General features: G+C 48.9%; 2 long non-coding RNA genes across 3 annotated transcripts in view; both read left to right on the top strand.

The window, feature by feature from the left end:
- LOC102156183 overlaps positions 1–21,021 on the top strand; it is a 106,531-nt gene that overhangs the window by 44,505 nt on the left and 41,005 nt on the right. The window lies entirely within an intron of this gene.
- Positions 7,864–8,939, top strand: LOC119869748. Its single transcript, XR_005372409.1, has 2 exons — positions 7,864–8,080; positions 8,134–8,939. It is a non-coding gene; the product is annotated as an uncharacterized LOC119869748 (long non-coding RNA).

The following is a 21,021-nucleotide window of genomic DNA, read 5'->3' as shown; positions in this document are numbered from 1 at the left end:
CTGATCACTATGATGGGGTCCTATATTCTTTGGATCACGGGCCCCATTGAACCCTAACACTGCAAGGCTCTGTTAGCCTTGGGCTTCCGGACCATGACACTGCCTGCCTTAGAGGGCCACTGGGAGGGCTTAGAGAGTAAGCATCTGCCAAGGGCTTCCAACAGCATCTGGACACAGAGGAGCCCCCATCGACGTTAGCTCTATCAGCTTCCCTTCTTACCTGGACTCTCAAGGCATGTGGGCTTGCGGCCCCAGAATTAGTGACATCACTTTCCCAAGCAAGATCTTGTGATTTCAATGTAATCAGTGGCAGTTCCAAGGCTGACAGTCTCCGGATCAAGTCAGGACCTCAGCAAGGCAGACAACAGGGGTTTCCGAGGTGGGAGCCCAGCCCAGTCTGTCTCTCTCTCGGTGAGTAATCTTTGTAAGCGCTCAGAGAAATGCCATCTTCCTGGAGAGAAGAGCCCCAAAAGGCAAAATGCCTTAGGCAGTGTTGTGGTGGCTTATGCACACTAGCATTCTCTCTTGTCCCCATTTCAGAGAACACACCAGGAGTCAATGTGTGTTTGTTACCGGGCAGAGTCTTCAATTCCCCTGGATAAGCGCCGTCGGAAGTAGTTTTGAGGTGGTTGATTTTATTTGAGACCTTGATTGTATTCTTTGATGTAGAATTCAGGCAGTCGTATGAATGCTGGAAGTCAATTTACCGCTTACCCAAGAGAAATAAGCCTGTGGCGAACTGACAGAATCACTTTTATAATCAGGAGAGTCATTTAAAAAGGCCAGAAATAAGGCCATGGGCAGGTCTGAATAATAGAGCATTCATTAATATGATGTGCTGCTTTGTCATATTTTCCAACTAAGAAAGATGCTGATTCTAATGAGGATGCGGGCAAAGACTAAAAAGAGAAACAAACTACAAGAGAAATGGAGCAGATATTTTAAAAGGACACCTGCAGCAAAAAAGAAAATGCTGACAGTTTGATGATATTTGGAAATGGCCTGGTGGCCTGTTGTCATGGCCCCCTGAGCTTCGAGACTGGCCTATTGCTGCTGGCCCCATCTCCCACTCCACACCGTTCATCAGGACCCCTACCTGGGCTTTTATCCCTCTTGCCAAGAGGTTAGCATGGTCCCCACCATCTATTGCCATACGGAGAGCTTGCCCTCATGTTGGGCAAGTTACATAGCTTCTTGTTGTCCCACCTTCCTCACTGTGAAAGGGAGTTAATAATAGTACTGGCCTCTTGGGTCCTTGTAAAGATCCGTGATGATTAGCACACCGGTTATAGTGAGACTTGATAGCTGTTAAGTACACGATTACAGATTCAGACATAGACCCAGACACCTTTCCGTCTCTACCCGGGCCCTGGGCCCTGTGGGCATCCATAAAGAATTGGCTCTGGGTTCCTGAAGTGAGATCCCATCTGTGTTGTGTTCTGCATTTGCAAGATATTTATTGATTAGGTAAATGGGAAATGTTTCATGGCTCTCTCCTGGAAAACCCAGAGTACTAGATGTCACCGTCATCGTGGCCATCATGGTTTCTATTGTCCCCATCATCACAGTGGGGACAGCTCCCCTTGTCTTCAGCCCAACCACGTGGTAGTAAATTTCTGTGCATTTCCTTTACCCCTCAGCCCCCAACACACACACATACCCACCCTGGAAGATAGGAAGGATGGCCAATTACTCAACTTCTTCAAGGTGCAGGAGTCCTAGGCAGGTATATCAGGCTGAGCAGCTGCTTTGAGGAGTGCCTGGCAGAGGGGGGCGGGACCTTCACCTCCATCAGAAGAGGAGAGTCAGGAAAAGCAGGGGACCAGGAGGGTGCTCTCTGTAATCCGGCAGAATGGGATGGCAGGCCAGAGAATCCAGGACCACTGGCCGCGGACCTGCTTCCAGGGTGGAAGCAGCTGGATGCTGTACTCACGCTTCCTGTCTAAGGTCAGCTACTGTCAATTTCTGGTTGTTTGCGAATCATCACAGTATATGGGGCTGAGTCATTTTGAAAATATTAAGTAAGGTACACTTAAAACTAAAACCAGGGTGAGCATAACATGTCCTTTCCTTGCCAAATCTGAAGATATCCAAGATCACGCAGTGCCTCAGGAGCTGAATCTTCACACTCATTCTACAGGGATCCAGAAGTAATGCCAGTTGTGTCCCTTGACACGGTCAGCCTTCTGTGGTACTGCCCTGCCAACATAAGGCATCAGGTGCTTCATACATCTCCTTTCTGAAAGTCGAGGCTTTGCATGTGCAGCATGGCTGTATTGTTTGTCTGTTCTAAATGGTGCCACTTTATGGGCGGTTTTGTTCTGCAACTGCAACCTGTGCCAAAATCCAGAGGACCCTCTCTGCTCGCAGTGCTGAGGCAGGACAGTGGTGTGCTTGGCCCAGTGCTTCAGGGCAGAACTTGGGCTCCTCACAACTTCAACAGGGTTCTGGTTAGACCACAGAGCTCAGGCGAGGGGAAGCCAGCAGTGGATCAGAAGGAAGTTGGGTCCACAGGAAGGAGGAGTGGTTGGGAGGCTTGTTTGGTCTCAGATGATTCCTCTGATTAAAGAAAAGCAAAAAACACCCGGTTTCCTTGCATTTTGTATAATCAAAAAAGCTAACGGTGATGGCAAATGTTATCCATGGCGGTTTTCCCGTGCATCCTTTGTTTTTAGGATCCATTATCCTGCAAGGGAGGGCTTCTCCCCAGAGACTTTTAGCATTAGCCTTTCCCTCCGTGCTGTCCTTTCAAAAGTTTATCATACTTAAAATACTGGAGTTTTTAGCAATGGCATAAATGGGTCATTTTAGCTGTTATTCCTGGACGTTTACATAGTGTGAGAAGGATGCATGGGTTTCTATCAATTTAGGTAGATAGAAAGGAAAGTTTTACAAAATAGCCGTGCTCCCAGCAAGTGTCAGGCTTACTTTCCCTCAGACAGAAAAAGATTAGAAGCGGGCTGTCAGTGCAAAGGTCAGTGGGCAGCCAGTTCATTCATCTCTCTTCTCTGCATTCCTTAGCATTGGCTTCCTTCCTTAAAGTTGTCTTCTGGTTTTAATAGAGCTGCTGGAGCTCCAGCCATCACCTGTGCATTCCACACAAGAAGAAAGAGGAAAGTAGGGGACAGAAGTCTAAGCAGCCTAGGTGTCAGGCTCCTTTAAAGAGCTTTCCTAGAACCCGCAACCTACCCTTTCTGCCTATATCTTTTATTGGCCACCGTATCTGTAAAGCAGCCTGGGGAATGCAGCTTTTTAATTAGGCACATTGCTGCCCCTGACAACATAGCAGTTGCTGACAACACAGGAAGTAGAGGAGAATGGATGTAGGATAGGCAACAAGCAGTCTCCACAACAGAGTGCTCCTGAAGACAGCTAGATTGATGTTTTACAGCATTCTCAGTCCCATGACTGGAACCAGGACAAGTCGCTTAGCTCGGCTGGGATCAGGATCTACTTTGTGAAATAACCACATTGCTCTCATCAGAACTCTCAGGAGGAGACTGTGGCTTCAAGAGCCCTGAACAACTTGGAAAACGGCATTCAAAAGGAGAGAAGCCATTTGTTTGACTTTGGTATTAATAGTCAAATAAGATTTCCTTTCATTCATGCGTTAGCAAATACTTCACATTTACCCAATAAAATAATGATAATTCAAACACTGCTTTGTTTACTGAGTGCCTGCTTGGTGCCAGGCACTCTTCTGGATGCTCTGAAAATATGATCTTCTGGAGTCCTCACAGAACTGTGTGACAGATTATCGTCATCGCCCCCCATCATCCGGACAAGGAAGCTGGGGCACAGGGAGGTTAGGGGAGATGGCTAGATCGCAGCGCTAGTAAGGAGAGGAACTTCGTTTTGAACCCGACAGTCTGGTTCTTTGGCCCAGGGACGAGGAGGTGAACCAGCAGACCGGGTCTTTCCTATTTATATCTTTCTGGTGAAATAGACGTGAGCCCAATACTGTCAGGCCGCTCTCAGCGCCCCAGGGGACGGGTGCAGGGAGGCGGGAGCCCTCACATCCTGTAGCACCTCCTGCCTAGAAGGAGAGCAGTCCAAGCTTAGCGTTCTTCCCCCGCACCCCACCCCGGAGCACAGACCAGGAATCCCAGCTATGTCTGGGTTCATGACTCACGCCCTCCCTTGCAGCCGGCTTTTCCAGAGTCAGCTCCTGAGTCAGGACCGCGCCCTTCCAGCCCTGAGGCTACAGACTGGGCTTCATCCAGACTGGCCTTCAGAGGTTCGGCAGTGGTCCAGCAAAGAGCAGGATGGCCGAGGTAGAAAAGTTTCAGCTCCAAGGACGTGGAGTTTATTCACAGCATTCAGCCCCATCAAAGGCCGGAGAAGGTGGACCTGTCACACCCTCCTTTCCACATGACCCCATCATCTGGTGACACAACCAGGGCCATGAGGATGCATGAGGACAGGGTGGGTTTTTTCAGCAGGGGGTGTTTGCTGTAATTCCACCCTGGACTAAGTCCCCTTCTGTGTGTTCTTTGCTTTGCACCATCTCAGAGCCTCATGGCATCCCTCCATCGTCCTCCTCCAGCTCCTTTACATTACATGCCGCATTTACGCCATTGCAGGCGGAAAATTCAGACAGGCAGGTGGAGTGGCCGATGAAACACATAGGCTGCAATGTGTAGTGGGGATTTGGGGAAAGCTCCCTGAAGGAGCCTGACATCTAAGAGGCTTAACCTTTTGTCCTCTACCTCCCTCTGTCCTCCTGTGTGGAATGCAAAGGTGATGGCTGGACCTCCAGCAGCCTCCTTGGAATCACAAGACAACTTGGAGAAAGAAAGGCAGCGCTAAGGAGGGCAGAGCAGACAGATGGCCACAGGGTTTTGGGAGGCTGGAAATGTGAGATGCCTGGAGATGTGACTATTCTGCAGTGGGTTTACCTGCACAATGCAGAGGGAGGTACGAGAAATCACTGCTGAAATTCAATCTGTAGGTCAACTGGGAGGGGATGTCTCTTCCCTTTGTGTGGAGCGGCCTTTTATGCTTCTGGTATAAGGAGCGAGAGCTCAGGGCTGCATAGTGACCTTTACAGGTGCCTTAGCCTTCGTGGCCCTTCCCTCATGTAAGACTGTATTATGACTGTCTTGGTATAAAGATGAATGTTCTCCAAACTGGATTTATTATTACTTAGTCATTTTCATTATATTTTGGGTTTTCTTCTGATTTTAAAATAAATGAAAACATTTAATTTTTGAGAGTATTAAGCAGAGGTTGGTGCTGGGAGGGCAAAGAGCAACCACAGAGGGGTCTCCTCATGGAGCACGTAGGCTGGTCCCTGGAGGGGTGCCTCTGGACAGTGGGTGCAGATGGCTTCTTGTGTACTGCTGCTGAGCCTCAACAGCCACGACACTCATGTCACCTCTGGAAATGATGATGAGGATTTTCAGAGCAGATCTATCCATCCTGTGCAGTTTTTCCATCATCCCTCATCTCCCCTATAATTTCTCTGCTCATCCAACGGATCTGTTTTGTGGGTATGCATATCAGTCTACAGTGCTAAGGTATCAAAAATAGAACACTCCTTTATTCTCTAAATCTCTAAATTATATTAGATCCGCTTTAAGCTCACCCTGCCCCTACATTACCCCCTCAACCTGGCTGAGGGAAAATTCAGATTCTGTCATTATAGGGAATCCTCGTTTGTCCAGTGCCCCTCCTGTCATCATCCAATCTCAGGGTTCTTGGTGCCAGACAACCGGGGTGGGGCAGTCTGCCCTCTGAGGTGGCCGCCACCCTTACTGTTGGATACCTGAAGATCAGCGTGTGTGGGGTTCCAGAGCTTCTTGGGCTCCTGCTCCAGCCAGAGAGGCCTGCATGCCATGGTGCTCTGTCCCTGACCATAGGCCCCTCCTGGAAATGTGCCCCTCCCCCCCACACACACAGCTGTGGAGTGTCTGGTGGCCGCATCCTGTCTGCTAACTGCTGCAGGCCTCTCCTAACCTGGTCCCCCATCTTGGCCTGCTTGGGGGGCTAGAAAGAACAGTGATAGCAGAGGAGTCAGAAACATAGCACTCTCGGAGGACCTGTGGAGGTCACATGGTATCTTCTTGTGACTTCCCAAAGCCTCCGGCACACATTCAACAGAACTTTCAGCGATGATAAAACCGTGCTACATCTGTGCCATATGCAGCCACAAGCCACGTGTGGCTACTGAGCACTTGAAAAGTCGCTAACGTGACTGAGGAATTGAGTAAAACTTACCTTTTATTTCAGTTAATTTAAATTTAAAAGTACATAGCCACACGTGGCTAGTGGCTGTCATTCTAGAAAGCACACATCTAGAGCATGTTTTCCTCTCTGGACAGCTTTGAAAAATGGGCCGTCACCCTGAGGACAGATGTGGCCTTGGGGTGGAGGGGTCAAGTTGAACTTGGCCCTCAGTGCTCAGAAGAATGGAGAGCTTCTGGGCCAGTAGCTTTGGGCCAGGCAGGTGGGGGTCTCACATCTCTGTCACCAGTGCAAACCTCAGTGTCCCCCTCTCTGGGGACAAAAGCTCAAGGTGCCCAGGGAACCACCCGCCCAGGAGGTGGCCCAGGCTGGGCACCTTACACCAAGACCATTCCCGCTAGTTGTTTGATGGTTTCTTCTGGGTGCGAGAGCCTCAGGCAAGGCCACACAGACAGACCATCTGGGCTTGTGGTATTTGATCATGAACTTTCCTGTTTGGGGAGAGGCATCCTTATTTTTGTTTGTGTGGAGCCATTCTGGGGACTGACTAGATTGGCTAAGGCACACTTCAGGTCCCTGTCACTGTCATCCTACAAATCCCCCAAGTGTGTTTTTTTACTGTTTTGGCTTTTTTTTTTTTTTAAGATTTTAATTTATTTATTTGAGAGAATGCGTGAGAGAACATGAGCAGGGGAGGGGCAAAGGGAGAGGGAGAAGCAGGCTCCCACTGGGCACTTGGGCAGAGAGCCCCACGTTGGGACTCGATCCCAGGACCCTGGCATCATGACCTGAACCAATGGCAGATGCTTCACCGACTGAGCCTTCAGGAACCGCTACTCTTTTGGCTTTTAAGGGAGAAGTGTTAAACCATGTTCAGCCCTAATCGACAGGAAGCACACAAGCAGTGGGGAGATGAGCTGAATGGGCAGCAGGGAGCAAACCCAGGCCCCAGGCCCCCGCCTCTCCTCTCCCCTGCCCGGTTCCACAGCAGCACAGCAAAATGCTGTCCTCCCACGGGTGCGGGTTGCTGCGACACGCCGCCTGCCCTCCCCTGAAGCCACCCACCCAGGGCCGTGCTGCTTGCTCGATTCCGTGGACTGTCTGTCCGGGGAGAGGCCAGGAGGCGTGGCGAGGGAGCCACCTCCGCTCCGCGGGCTCCTGGCTGCACAAGCTCAGTGTCTAGCCTGGGAAGTAGGAGTACAGGAGTCAGTGCCCCAGGGGTGGTGCTTTTGAGGATGAAAGGGCTCGCTTTGCAGAGAATTCTTAGCAAAGTGCCACACACAGTAGGTGTTCAATAGTATTGGCTGTTGTTACTGGAATGACTGCCTTTTTGCTGTGTGTTCCTGACCATGGACACCTTTCTCTGGGGGCCCTGATCTCTCCCCAGTCATGGTCCGTCCAGTCCAGCTTGGGCACCCGAGGAATCCCATCATCCTGCCTCCACATCATTTTCTCCAGGCCCAGGGACAGCGTGAGCCGAACAGCCTAGAGGCTAGGGGAGAGGGATTCAGTTGTCTCTCCCTTCATTTATTCATTCGGTATTCATCAAATGTTTACCTCTGGAGGCAGGTGATAAGCAAATGTAGCTGTTAGAAGGGCTGCTGGGGGGTGGGGTGCAAGTGGTGCAGGGCAAGGGGGGTGGTCTCTGAAGGTCCCTCCACTTGAGTGGAGATCTGAAAGTCGGTTTATACATTTTGTGTCTTGCTTTGTTTTCTCTGTATGGATAGGCAGCTAGAGGAGGTTCCTGGCTCCCCCTGGCTAGCTGTGTGACCGTGAGTGAGTCACCAAGCCTCTGATGGTCGGTGCAGCTTGGCGAGTTGACCCAACTTGGGGTCATCACCATTACAAAGACACTCTTCACTTTGGGGACTGCCCCACCACAGCATCCCTCGAGGTGAGCCCCATAAGGGCCGTTCAATCTATACTTAAACCCTTCTCTCCTTCCAGAGACAGCCCAGCCCATCACTGCAAAGCACTGACTGAGAAGATGTTCCATAAATAATCCAAAGCCTGTTTTCTGGCACTTCCACGTTTTGGACCTAGTTCTGCCCCCTTGAAGCCATTCAGTCATATCCGTGGTCAAAACTATGTTCTTAATTCAGCACATTCATTAGCACTCATTGGGCAGTTATTCTGTCCCAGGAACTGCTGAATTACAACACAAGTCCCGGGTTCTTTCACAATGAACCCTTCCAGTTGCATGGCTGTCACCACTTGCTCGAGCTCTTCCTGCTTTGCACAGCTCCTGAAAGTGTGCGCTGAGGTATTCGGCAGCCTTGACCCCCCGTGCTGCCCTTCTGGTCAGGGACTGCTGTTTTCTGATGTCCCCCTCACATGTGCATGGTGACCTGCCTTCTCCTGGATGCTGGGCTGAGGTTTGGGTCCATGCATTGGCAGTGGGTTAACATCCCTACCTCTTTGCGTGGGGACATGTGCAAAGCCACCTCTCATTTCTTTAGGTACAGACTTTTGGTTTAATCTCCTAGATTTGGCCCATATGTTCTCTAACATAAAATATGAAGCCTGACATCATCTGCAATTTAGGGAGGTGTCCCTCCCTTTTACATCTTCACCAGAAGACCGTTTGGCTCAGCATAAACCAAGAGCAGAGACCTATGGCACTCTACTAGGGACTGTCTCCCAGGTGGCCTGCATCTATCATTCTGGGGCACTCACTGAATACAAGCAGCTCCCCTTGCTGCAGGTTTCACTGATGCAGATGAATGCGTGATGAAATACATCATGTAATCAAATGTGTGATGTGACCTCACTGACAAACATGGTAGGTACTGATCATTTAGACACTCAGCCAGATTCCTCCCGATGGGTAGCCATCCTCTTTCTGTCTCATTCTCCTTCCCCCCACCCTCAAATACTTTCAGCATTTGGTGAGGCTAGCTAACCTTTAGGTCTGCTGTTAGATGCTAGCAGTAAGTCACCTTAAACATCTAGAACATTTGAATGCTCAGTTGTTGGGGATTGTTGATTTAGTTGCTTATACATGGTCACATCCTCAGGGTTTGTGGGTTGAAGGCATTTGACTCGCTTCAGATAGGCCTTTCCAGTAGGCATCTCTGGGCCCGGCCTGACAGATGGGTGACTGTCTTTGTGCAGCAGTCCCTTTGAAGTCCCCAGAAGAGCTTGCTCTGTGGAGGGAAGAGGAGAGATGCAGAATGAGTGCAGACTGCCACCCAGCAGCACAAGAGGTGACTGCAAACCAGAATGCTCCCAGTGAGAACCTGAGCCACCCAGTCACTGTCGCAAGGTTCCCAAAGTGAGTAGCACCTGCTCTGTGTGCATCTGCTGAGTCCATCACCAGGGGCACTTGCACAGAACAGGAATGCTCAAGAGGGGCCAGATGGCTGCCTCCCCTGGACACTGCACAGCTGTTAAAGGAGTACAGTCCCCCTCTCAGCTCCTCCCTACCTCCACCTGCCCTCTGGTTGCCAAGATTATGAGAATCTTCCAACTCTCATCTCTCCCACTCTCTGTGAAAAATGAATAGCCAGGGAGTGGCAAAAGAGATGGGCTTCTTATTGAAATGGAAATTATTCTCCAAGTTTCAGGAAGGAGAGAGTTCCAGAACTTTCTGAGCAAACAGCTTCCAAGAATCATTACAGTTACTCAGTGCTCCACTGGTGGAAAAGGGGAGGCCCCCAGGTCTCATGTTGGAGGTTTTAATTTATATCTTGCGCAGGACTTAGGGGAGATTAACCATGCTGCTTAAACAGTATGTAGTAAATCAATTTTGAAAGGGCCTCCTGGCAGCTGTAGGGAATGGAGAAACTAATATTTATGCAGCATTTTCCAGAGGCCCGGTGTGTGCTGGCTGCTTTATATCCATGAACTTGTTCAACCCCCATATCCAACCCATGTGGACTAGGATCTATTAACCCATGTTCCAGACGAGCAGACTAAAGTTCTTAAGAGTTTCAAGGTGCACCGATCAAGGCAGAGCCAGAATTCCCACCAGCCTCATCCTAAAACACCAGTTCGAACCTCCAACCGGCCAAACGTCAGGCTTTGTGCGGAATTCTGTTTTCCAAGACCACAACCAGATTAAAGCCTTTTTGGATCATTCAAATAAATCTTTCCCAAAGGAAGACAACTTTTGCATAACCCCTGCCTGAGCAGCTCTCCAACGACCTCAAGGAATCTTGCTGGAAGCTCTATGATTAGGCGTGGGGAGTGCACTCCTGCCAGGGGCACCTGGAAATACTCCCTTGGAAAGGGACCCTTACCGGAGGGTGACTTTCAGCTGATGCTTTTCAGCATCTTTCGAGATGAGCGTACGGGATGTCTCATTTAATCTGCAAATGCGAAGGGGGAATAGAATTTCCAGCTTTAATTAATTTTTTGAATAAGGTTTGAAAGTGAAAGTAAATAAGGGGTTGGGTGAAAAGCACACTCTCACCCCTGTCTCCTACCCAGTTCCCATTGACCACCCCTCTGAAACCCTACTCTTTGTTGCTTATCAGTCCCGGGTTTCTTTATGCAAATGTAAGCAGGTATTTGAATGAATCTTTTTCCTTTCTTTCCTACTTTCCGCAAAAACTATCACAATCGGTTTTACTGATAAACCACTTCTGTGCTGTCGAGAGGACTGGGTTGTGTGTTCCCTCCCTGCATTTGGGGCTGCTGGGCTGCCATCCCCTTTTCTGTCATCCTGAGGCCTAGCCTTGTCCAGGCATTCAAAGGACAAGCAGGCACTTGGGGAGGACACGGTGTATGGGCTCCCATCCCCAGAGAAGCCCCAGGCCAGAGCGGGGAGTGCCATCATGAGGGTCCCAGGGGCGGGGGGGGTGGGGGGGGGGGGGGGGGGGGGACTGAGACATGCTCTCATGGCTTGCAACTCCATTGACCCAGGGTGGCGATCTAGCAACTGGCCGAGGACCAGAAAGGTGAACAGTGACTTGGATGCTCCATGGGTTTCATGAGGGTCCAGGACCCCCACAGCAAGCTTGACATCAAATTTTATTTATGAAAGAGATGAATGAAGAGGTGGAGATTGAGAATTGAAAAAAAAAAATCCATCTCCAAATTCTTTTAAACAAATGCCCTGGGGCACCTGGGTGGCTCAGTTGGTTGAACATCTGCCTTCAGCTCAGGTCAAGATCTCAGGGTCCTGGGATCAAGTCCCGCGTGGGGCTCTCTGCACAGCTTGGAATCTGCTTCTCTCTCCCTCTGTATGTTGTTCCTACCTGCTTATGCTCTCTCTTTCTCTCTCTCTTTGTCAAATAAATACATAAAATCTTTAAAAAACAAATCAAACAAATGCCCCTAGTGAAAGTTTCTGCTCTGGCTATGGCAGCAAGCACCCCAAATGGCTATGGCTGTCATTTCACAGTGTCTTCTCTGAGCCAGGCACTGTTCCAAGTGTCACCGAATCACCCTCAGTGAGGATCTCCATTTTTCAGGGAGGAAGCTGAGCCTGTAATCACATAGCTAACAAGTGGGGGAGCCAGAGTTCAGGCCAGACAGCCAGCTGCCCGGCCCCCAGCTGGTTCCTGGGTGGACAGCTATCCTCACAGCAGCCTCCCCAGGGCCAAGGGGCTTCCTGGGTTTTACCATCAGAGCACCTAAGGGGTTGCAGCACAGAAAGCAACACGGAGCCCAGGGTGGCAGGACATCTGTGCTGAGGCATGACAGCCCTGGGCCCCTCCGGATGGCCCTGCTCCTTCCAGAGGCCGGCTGGCTGGTAGCCTCCCTGAGAGGCACTTCCAGATCAGGACTGTCGGCAGCAGAGTTCTGAGCTGTACGGAATGGCACGCTTTAGAACAACCTTTAATTTGGCACTGACAAAGAGAAAGCAAATGTGTTTAACAAGAAGGCAGTTTATTTTCAGGGGAAAGGGTTTGGGGGAAGACACTGCAGAAGAAATGACGGAGAAAGTGAGTGGAAGTCCAGGCTTTGTGAGTCATCATTCAAGGCCTCTGTATGTGTTATGGGATGAATCTCGCCTCCCCAGAATTCATATGCTGAAGCCCTACCCGCCGAGTCAGTCAGAATGAGACCTTATTTGGAAATGGTGTCATCGTAGACACAATTAAAGATGAGGTCATAGTGGAGTAGCAGGGCCCCTTTTCCAACGCGAGCGGTGTCTTTACGAGACGAGGACATTTGGACGCAGACAGGTACCCAGGGAGAAGGCCAGGTGGAGATGGCAGCGAGGCTGCCGCAACCCACGGAGGCTGGGAGGGCGGCGGGGGTCAGATCCTTCCCTGGCACCTCCGGCAGCAGCGTGGCCCCGCCACACCTTGATCTGACTCACCTGCAGAACTATGAGATGATGCGTTTCTCTGGTTTGAGCCCCCTGCTTCTGGTCCTTCCTTGCGACAACTCTAGGAAACTAGAACAGTGCACATCCTTCCAGATGCCGAAGGCGGCTGCTCCCAGCGGGCTTCCAGCGCAGCTTGGATTAGCCGCTCAAGAGGCACCTGCTGGCCCCGGGGACGCTCCGCCTGTGCCCAGACAGTCCTGCTTTAGTTAAGCAAATAGAACGTTCTCAGTTCGTCTTAACTTTTCCCGGACTGCAGGAATGCGGAGGTCAAAAAAGCGGAATTCGGTCTTCACATTAGCTTTTAAAAAGAGGGTGAGGGACAGGGGTGGGGGTGGGGGAGAAAAAGCCACTTCATCTTTATATGTGACGGGATCCATGCTCTGGTGGGCCGCACGACGTGACCCAGGCAGGGCTGGCGACTGAGCCACCGCCTCCACGTGAGCGGAGCGCAGTCTGACCTCACGCCAGGACCGTCCCCGGCGATCGGAACTTTCACCCGTGTTGTCCTTGGCCCGCTCCTTTCCCTTCCTCCAGCGTTCACACGCATCCCTGCAGATGACACTTACAGGACAAGCAGGGACGCTCCCAAGGACCCGGGAAGTCACGCTTTTCTGTGGGGCTTTTTCTCCGTGTTTCCTAGCTCTTGAGCAAGGGTGACTATGAGCCGAACACAAACGTGGCTTTGACAAGCAGTTCAGAAAAACAGGAACCGCCAATTCATGAGAACTTAAAGAAAAAAAATAGTTTAAAGAACTGAGAAATTGCCACATTATAATGAAAGAATGTCAGGTTTTGGAAATGACAAGAACGAGCAATCTTCACCTCGAAAACCCGGTGGAGTCGGTTACACAAGACATAAACCACACACAAACACGAGCATTTCTTATAATATAAGGGCATTTACAGTCAAGAGTACTTCATGGAAAGTTATTTTCGTAGCAGGGGTAGCCTTCAGCAATGAGTATTCGTCAAGAGAGCGAAACCTTGACTTCAAAGCCAGGAGGCAGAGGAGCCCGGACTCCGAAGGGCAAGGGCGGCTGAGCGCGCTCACATGGTGCAGCGGGGACTGAGCACTGGGCCCGGCCACAGGCGCCAGCGCGGGTGCCCTCGTGACAGCAGGGGACACACCCACCTCTGGCTGGCCCCGGGACGCTGCAGCTTGCCACAAGCTTCGGCTTGAACTTTTGCAAATAACTCTTTTGTTGTAAAACTGAGGGCGTTATGGGAAGCAAGCAGAACGTCTGTGGGCTGTGAACGGCTTGTCACCTTAAGGTGGTACCTGAAGCAGCTGAAGCAGCCCTCGCGAGCCAGGGTGGAAGGTGTCCTGAGGGTAGCGGTGCTGTGTGACTGCCCCAGGCGCAGGGCTTCGGCCCCACCCCGGTGGCAGTGCCTGGTCAGCGTTATGACACCAGGAGCGGACTTTAAAAAAAAAGATACTCACCGCCCCCCACACACACACCCACACCCACACCCACACATACTCCCACCACCCTGCAGAGCTAGCTGCTGTTCCCGTTCAGGCCTGTTTGCTTCCAGTGTTTTCCATCTGTATGTATTTAATAATTGCCTGGGCGATCTATCACATAATTCAACCATCTTTATTTATTTATTTATTTTTAGATTTTAAAAATGTATTTATTCATGAGAGATACACACAGAGAGAGAGAGAGAGAGAGAGAGGCAGAGACACAGGCAGAGGGAGAAGCAGGCTCCATGCAGGGAGCCCGATGTGGGACTCGATCCCGGGTCTCCAGGATCACACCCTGGGCTGAAGGCGGCACTAAACTGCTGAGTCACCCGGGCTGCCCAATTCAACCATCTTTAAAATGTAGACTAGCACAGTTCACATAGCACCCTTTGCCCCATTTTTGTGGTCATCTTATTTTGTAGCTACACACAACTGGTATCTCTCCAGAAGGCTCTGCATTTGGGGGTAAATAGAAGAGTTGCCCTCCAGGGGCGCCTGGGTGGCTCAGTCAGTTAAGTGTCTGCCTTTGGCTCCTCTCAGGTCATGACGCCAGGGCCCTGGGATTGAGCAACATCCACATGGGGCTCCCTGCTCATCGAGAAACCTGCTTTTCCGTCTCCCTCTGCTGCACCCCCTGCTTGTACGCTTACTCTTTCTCAAATAAATAAATAAATTTTTTTTAAGTTGCAACTTTAAAAATTAATTAATTAATTAATTAATTACTTAAAAGTTGCCCTCCCTGGGGCGCCTGGCTGGCTCAGTTGATAGAACATGTGACTCTTGATCTCAGGGTTATAAGCTTGAGCCCCAGGGCACCTGAGTGGTTGAGAGTCTGCCTTGGGCTCAGGGCGTGATCCCAGGTCCTGGGATAGAGTCCCATATCAGGCTCCCCACAGGGAGCCTGCTTCTCCCTCTACTTATGTCTCTGCCCCTCTCTCTGTGTCTCTCATGAATAAATAAATAAAATCTTAAAAAAAAAACAAGCTCAAGCTCCACATTAAGTGTAGAGATTACTTAAAAATAAAATCTTTAAAAAGAAAGTTGCCCTCCCTGAAGAGTTTTAGGATGTAAATCCAATAAACTACACACTGAAGGGAAATGGAAAGGATTAAACTCAGCTTCCAGAAATACTGACTTGAAAAACAAATACATATATTAGCAGATTGTTCTGGGGGGAGCTTGTTTACAGGAGGACTATGGCCTGCTGATAATGACTCTTTTATAATTTGCCTGCTCATATTCTTTTTTTTCTTTTTTTTTTTAACTTCAGGGGAGAAAGGCTTCTGTGGGGCTAAGCAGAACCTAGTGGGTGTGTAGGTGCTTCCACATCAAAGCTCCCAGGAGACCCCCCAGGGGGCTCTCTTGTGGTTAGGCCAGGCCTATCCTCACAGCTGGATGGAGGCTCATCCATGGTGTCTATGGCATCCCAGACTTCATGGCAGCAATGGTGTTCTCACTGTCTCGAGTTGGGGTTTTTGTTGTTGTTTGTTTTTGAGAGGGAGGGAGAGAGGAGACAGGGAGAGGAAGAGAGAGAGTCTCAAGCAGGCTTTACATCCAGCATGGAGCTGGCCATGGGGCTCGATCCCACCAAGATCAGGACCTGGAGCCAAAATCAAGAGTCAGACACCCAACCAAAGGAGCCACCCAGGCACTCCTTTTATTAAAATTTCATTTAATTTTCAATTTTTTATTTAGAAAAAAGTTTATGCATTTCTTTCAGCCTGTTCATATTCTTTGTATCCTCTTCCTCCCCCACTCCCTTCCTTCTTCCTTCCTTCCTTCTTTTCCTTTTTGGTGGAAAAGAGCTATCAGAACACTCCTCATATTTTGGGTTTTAAAACTTTGATATAGGGACACCTGGGTGGCCCAGTGATTGAGCATCTTGCCTTTGACTCAGGTCATGATCCCAGGGTCCTGGGATTGAGCCCCACATCTGGCTCTCCCCACAGGGAGCCTACTTCTCCCTCTGCCTATGTCTCTGTCTCTCTCATGAATAAATAAATAAAAACTTTAAAAAAATAAATCTTTAATATATATATGGTGCAAATCATTTCTTCCAGTCCATTGCTTGACCTTCTACTTTGTTTACTGTGTCTTTTATTTTATAGAACTATTTAATTTTTATGTACTCCAATCTGTTATGATTTTCTGGAGACCCAGGTTTGGCTTGCTCAGGAAATCTAGATTACAAAAATATTCTCTTTTTTTTTTTTTTTTCTTGAGGTATTTTATAGTTTTATCTTTCTGGTTCAAAATGCCAAGTTCATGGGGATTTAATTTCATTTACAATTTGAAGAAGAGGTGTCCAATTTTTTTCTAAATGGACAGCTGTTTTTCCTAGTACCATTTATTAAGCAGCCTGCTTTTTCCTACTAAAAATATTTTAAGTGTGTGGGTTTTACATTGGCGGAGTTGGAAGGGGTGAAGTAGGCAATTTTGGTTGGAATGTGGAACTTAGTGCTTTGGCATCACATCTCTGTCTGAAATTGGGGCTAAGGGACGGAGGGAAGCATATGGCTTTCAGAGAATAAGAGATAGAAATGGAGAGGGGTTAGGGTGGATAACCTGAGACAAGTGGATGGTGAACACAGTAGAGAGACAGTAGAGCCATAGCAGAGGGGGATGTGAGTGGAGAGCTAAGAAGCAGCTCAGAATAAATGGACCCAACTGGCAGTCAGCTCATGGAAAGGCAGATGCTCATGCTGGATGCAGGACAGGCTGGGCCAGCCCCCATGCTTGTGGGCATGGGGAGCATCAGGTTTGGATATTTGTGTACTGAATACTGAAAAATTTGATCTCAAGTGTGAAAAGTAGACCTGCAGTCCAGGTAGAAAAGAAGCCTGATTTTTCTGGGGCCAAAGAAACTGGATCAATAAGAATAACCTGAAGAGTAGAAAAGGGACCAAGCCTATAAGAAGGAACCCGAACCCACCAAAGCATGGAGTTGGAGTCAAACCAGAAGACTTAGTGGGGCTCGAGTCTGCTAACAGTTTTAGAGGGTATAAATCTAGAAAGAGCACCTGGATGGCTAGCCTGAAGCCCACCTTTCAAAGAAGTCTTTCCAGGATGCTGTGACTTCAGTCTTGCCACCATGAAGTCCTTAGGGGGAGACCATAAAGCCCCCAGCACCCTCCCTTCCAGGTCCGTGGCAGATACCAGCTAAACCAACCTCATGGGCTTATGGTCTGTGCAATTGTTCACCACTCTGAGCCATGAACAATTGCACAGACCATAAGCTCCTCTGACTCTGCTGTCACCATCTTGAAATTCTGAATAGTTTTTGAACAAGAGGCCACACGTATTCATTTTGCACTGGGGTCCAAATGTTCTGTATTCGGGCTGGATATAGGTAATGGGTCCCAGCACTGTTCCTGGGAGTCCAGACATTGCTTGCAATCCTCTAGCACAGTGTTTCAGTGAGCCTGGCCAGGAGGCAGAGGCAGCAGGAGCTGAAATGCAGTTGCCTTTTATGACTTGGACTCTTCACTACTGCCTTATGTAGTGCAGGGTCCTGATTTATGAAATGTGGCTTAAAAGCAACTTACAGGAATGAAAGTATAGGGATAGAATTTTCTGTGAAATTCTGTCACCATTAAAGAACCTCTAGCCACATGACTTGCTACTTGGGCCATGTTCTCTGTACTAGAAAGACCCACAGAGAAAGAAGTCTGCCAGCAGGAGGCCTAGGTGCTCTACTGAACTGATGGCTCAACACTATGCTTATCCTAAAGGTTCCCAGAACTAGGAGTCAGGGGCCCTGAAACATGAGTTGTAGGAGGCCTCTCTGTCCCGATCTAACACCTGCTCCATGGTGGAGAGCTATTGGACAACCTTTCCAGTTTAGACACCGGTCTCTGGGGATTCCTGTAGATTGAAGGAATCTTCTTTTCTCTTTATGATTCTGCTCTCCTCACCCACTGTGTCCTGTCCCCTGCAGGAGCTCCTTAGGCAGAAGTATCAGCTTGGCAGCAGCATTCAAAAACTGAGAAAGCACCAGGCAGAGGCAGACCCACTTCTATCACTACCTACCCATTAGAACCAGGCATTCCCATTTACAGGGAAACTTGAAGCCCAGTTATAAAGAAAGCACCGCAGGACGTGATGCCAACTCAACATCCTACTGAAATTCTAAACACACAGTTCTCTGGTGAGTTTTCCTTCAGGATTTACAGATCGGGTTCCAAACAAGGAGAGCCCACTGAAGTCAGGACTTGCTACAGGGTTCTTGGAATCTGGTAGCTCACCTAACATGATGTTTTATGAAATGGAACATCTAGAACATCTGGTGGCAGTTGCCCCCATCGGAAGCAGAAGCTTCAGTAAAACTTCCTATATGCCGTTTTTCTGCTCAGGCCACCTATGGGTCCATTATTGATAATGTGGCAATGGAGGTGAGGGGGCACCAGTGAGTGGTATAGAACATAACAAATGCTATAAACCAAGAAAATTCACAGTCTAGTATAGAATGAGAAACTCCAGGTTGATTCAACAGAAACTTTTTTTTATTATTGCAGGACTTTTCAGAGCCTTTGGCCATGCTTTGTAAATGTCTGAAATGTGCTTTGTAAATATCCCAAATGGCATAACATAGACAGTATATGCTAAATGTAGATGGTGATGGAACCTTCCATTTTTTTTTTTTTTCTTGGAGAATTTTATAGGACCAGAATTCCAAAGAATGCAGTTTGGGATAAAATATACCAACGTTACAGAAGTTTAGAAGGAATATGTTAGTATGGGTTAAAAGAGAGTGACAGGTGGATCAAAATCTTAAAAATCAGAGAAGACCCTCAGATCTTCCCATATAGGAAGAGTGGCACGGTAAGAGGCAAAGTATAGTGACAAGTGGCAGATCCAGGGCTGGCTGGCTATGGCAGGCTTGGGGGAAGAGGAGGCTGTGGCAATTTGTTAGAGACAGACCATTAGTGTTGGGCCTTTCATTTGCAGGGAACATTCGTGTGTGTGTGTGTGTGTGTGTGTGTGTGTGTGTGTGTCAGTGCTTAAAGGTTTTGAGCAGGGGCTAGGATGATGAATGCACAGCTTCAGAAAAATGATTTTGTGGGAAGAACTAAAGACATCCTGGAGACTTGTAGCCCTCTTGGAAGGCAGCCTAAGCACAGAAGCTGGGCGTGGCCCGGAAGGAACAGACCCAGGTGGCAGGGGCAGCAGATGGACACACAGATCAAGGTAGAAGTGGCAGCAGCGATACAACTGGCTGAATTTTGAAACTCCAGGCCGCCCACGTCATCACTGACATTTCGAAAACTCAGAACAGATGGTAACACCTGAGCCTATACAGATGGGTCAGGAGGATGACTGTGACCATGTGAGGGGTAGGCACGGAGTGGAAATAGTTTCTCCCACCAGAGCATTAAGAATATTACAAAGGGGGTTCCCCCTCTTTCCCTCAAGTGTGTACTGGCTGAGCAGCCACCAAATAGCACATGGGAACACCTGCATGCCAAGAGCACCCTGTGGCCCATCCCTTCAAAAGTTGTCCACGTGGAGGATGGGTCATGACCAGGAGAAGTGCATGAGCAGGCCCTTTCACTGTGACGGACAGCGTACTGTTGCTGGTCAGTAACAACAACCCTAGAGAGTATAGTATTAGGTCACATGCCTTTGGTAAGGCCTCATCCAACTGGATCTGGCTCTTCTTGCTGTTTGGAACCAACAGAATCCTCTGCTCACTAAACTGCTTATCCTGGAATCTCACAAATTTGCACGTCGACTTTGTTAATAAAGGACTAAGTAGATAATTCATACAAGCCCTGTGGTTTGGAAGTCACAGGTTTTGGCACTTAGTGTGCATGCATAAGACAAAGGGCATTAGAAGAACAACATTTCCTAGACCAAGGCTTTATGTTTGGATCACATGCAGCCACTCTAGACAATCTCCGGAAGAAATTCAGTTGGCTTCTTCTATCTGTACCTTCCCCTTATCGCCTCATCCCCTGCACATATTTATGTGTGTTCACATTTATGAATGAACATGTACCAGTGTGCCCTCATATGCAGCCTTTGGGTTCCTGCAATTTGAATCTATCCTCAGTCAAGGTACCTAACCAGGACAGACTGATGGAAAGTGTTCAGTACTTGAAAGATCAGACATGATAGTCATCTTACATTACAAAGAACACCAAAATATTCTATGAGAAATATTTGTGCATCGTGTGAGGAAGTAGTGAGCTGTGAATGGGGTGAAAAGTCAGTTATTTCAAAAAAAAAAGAAAAGAAAAGAAAAGTCAGTTATCTCAGTGAGCACGAAGGTACTGATGACGATGCAGCCAAGAATCAGAAAGACATCCTGGTTGAAACAACTTACAGGCTTGAAGGAGAGAGATCTGAGCAATGAGGCCATCAAGGAGGAAGAGAGAGCACTGGAAAGGGGTTGGAGGATGACCTACCCAGAGGCCTGTGGTGCTTACCGAGGAGGCAGCATCTGGACCAGGCCTTGAGAGGTAGATGGCTTTGGATGTGCAGCGGTGGACGCTGGAGGCCGTCTGGGTGCTAGTCAGTGTCCAAAGGCATGGAGGTGGGCATGTCCGGGCTGTGGGTGTGTCCATGCCGCGGGCGTGTCCAGGCTGTGGGCATCCCTGGGGCCATCGTGTGCCTTTGGCTGGCGAATCAACACACAGGTGGAGCGACAGGACTCAGCGGGAGAAGTGAGTTGGTTCCCATCTGGCTACTATGACACAAATACACAAATGAGTACAGCCTCTCACACAAGAGCCCTCAGGGCACATGTTTCTGCCAAGGTTGACGTTGCCCAAACCATGGCTGGAATTCCTTTGGGGGATTACTTTCAGAGTCCATGCAGCAGCCACAGGGAAAAGAACCCTCGTTGCCCCAGCTGGCTCACTTCACCTGACAGTTTCTAAAATCTCGCACACGGAATTTGTCACTCTATCAAGCATCCATAAAATGCACCGTGAGCCTGAAAAGCTTTTCCAAAAGAAGAGCTTGAAAATTGAACCTTGAGCAGCAGAAACTGTGACTTCCAAACCACAGGGCTTGTTTGAATTATCTCCGTAGTCCTTTATTAACAATGTCAATGTGCAAATATGCGAGATTCCAGGACAGGCAG

The sequence above is a fragment of the Canis lupus genome, chromosome 17 (assembly GCF_011100685.1).
Source record: "Canis lupus familiaris isolate Mischka breed German Shepherd chromosome 17, alternate assembly UU_Cfam_GSD_1.0, whole genome shotgun sequence".
NCBI lineage: Eukaryota > Metazoa > Chordata > Mammalia > Carnivora > Canidae > Canis > Canis lupus.
The sequence above is the reverse complement of the archived record's forward strand: the minus strand, read 5'-3'. Positions and strand labels throughout refer to the sequence as shown.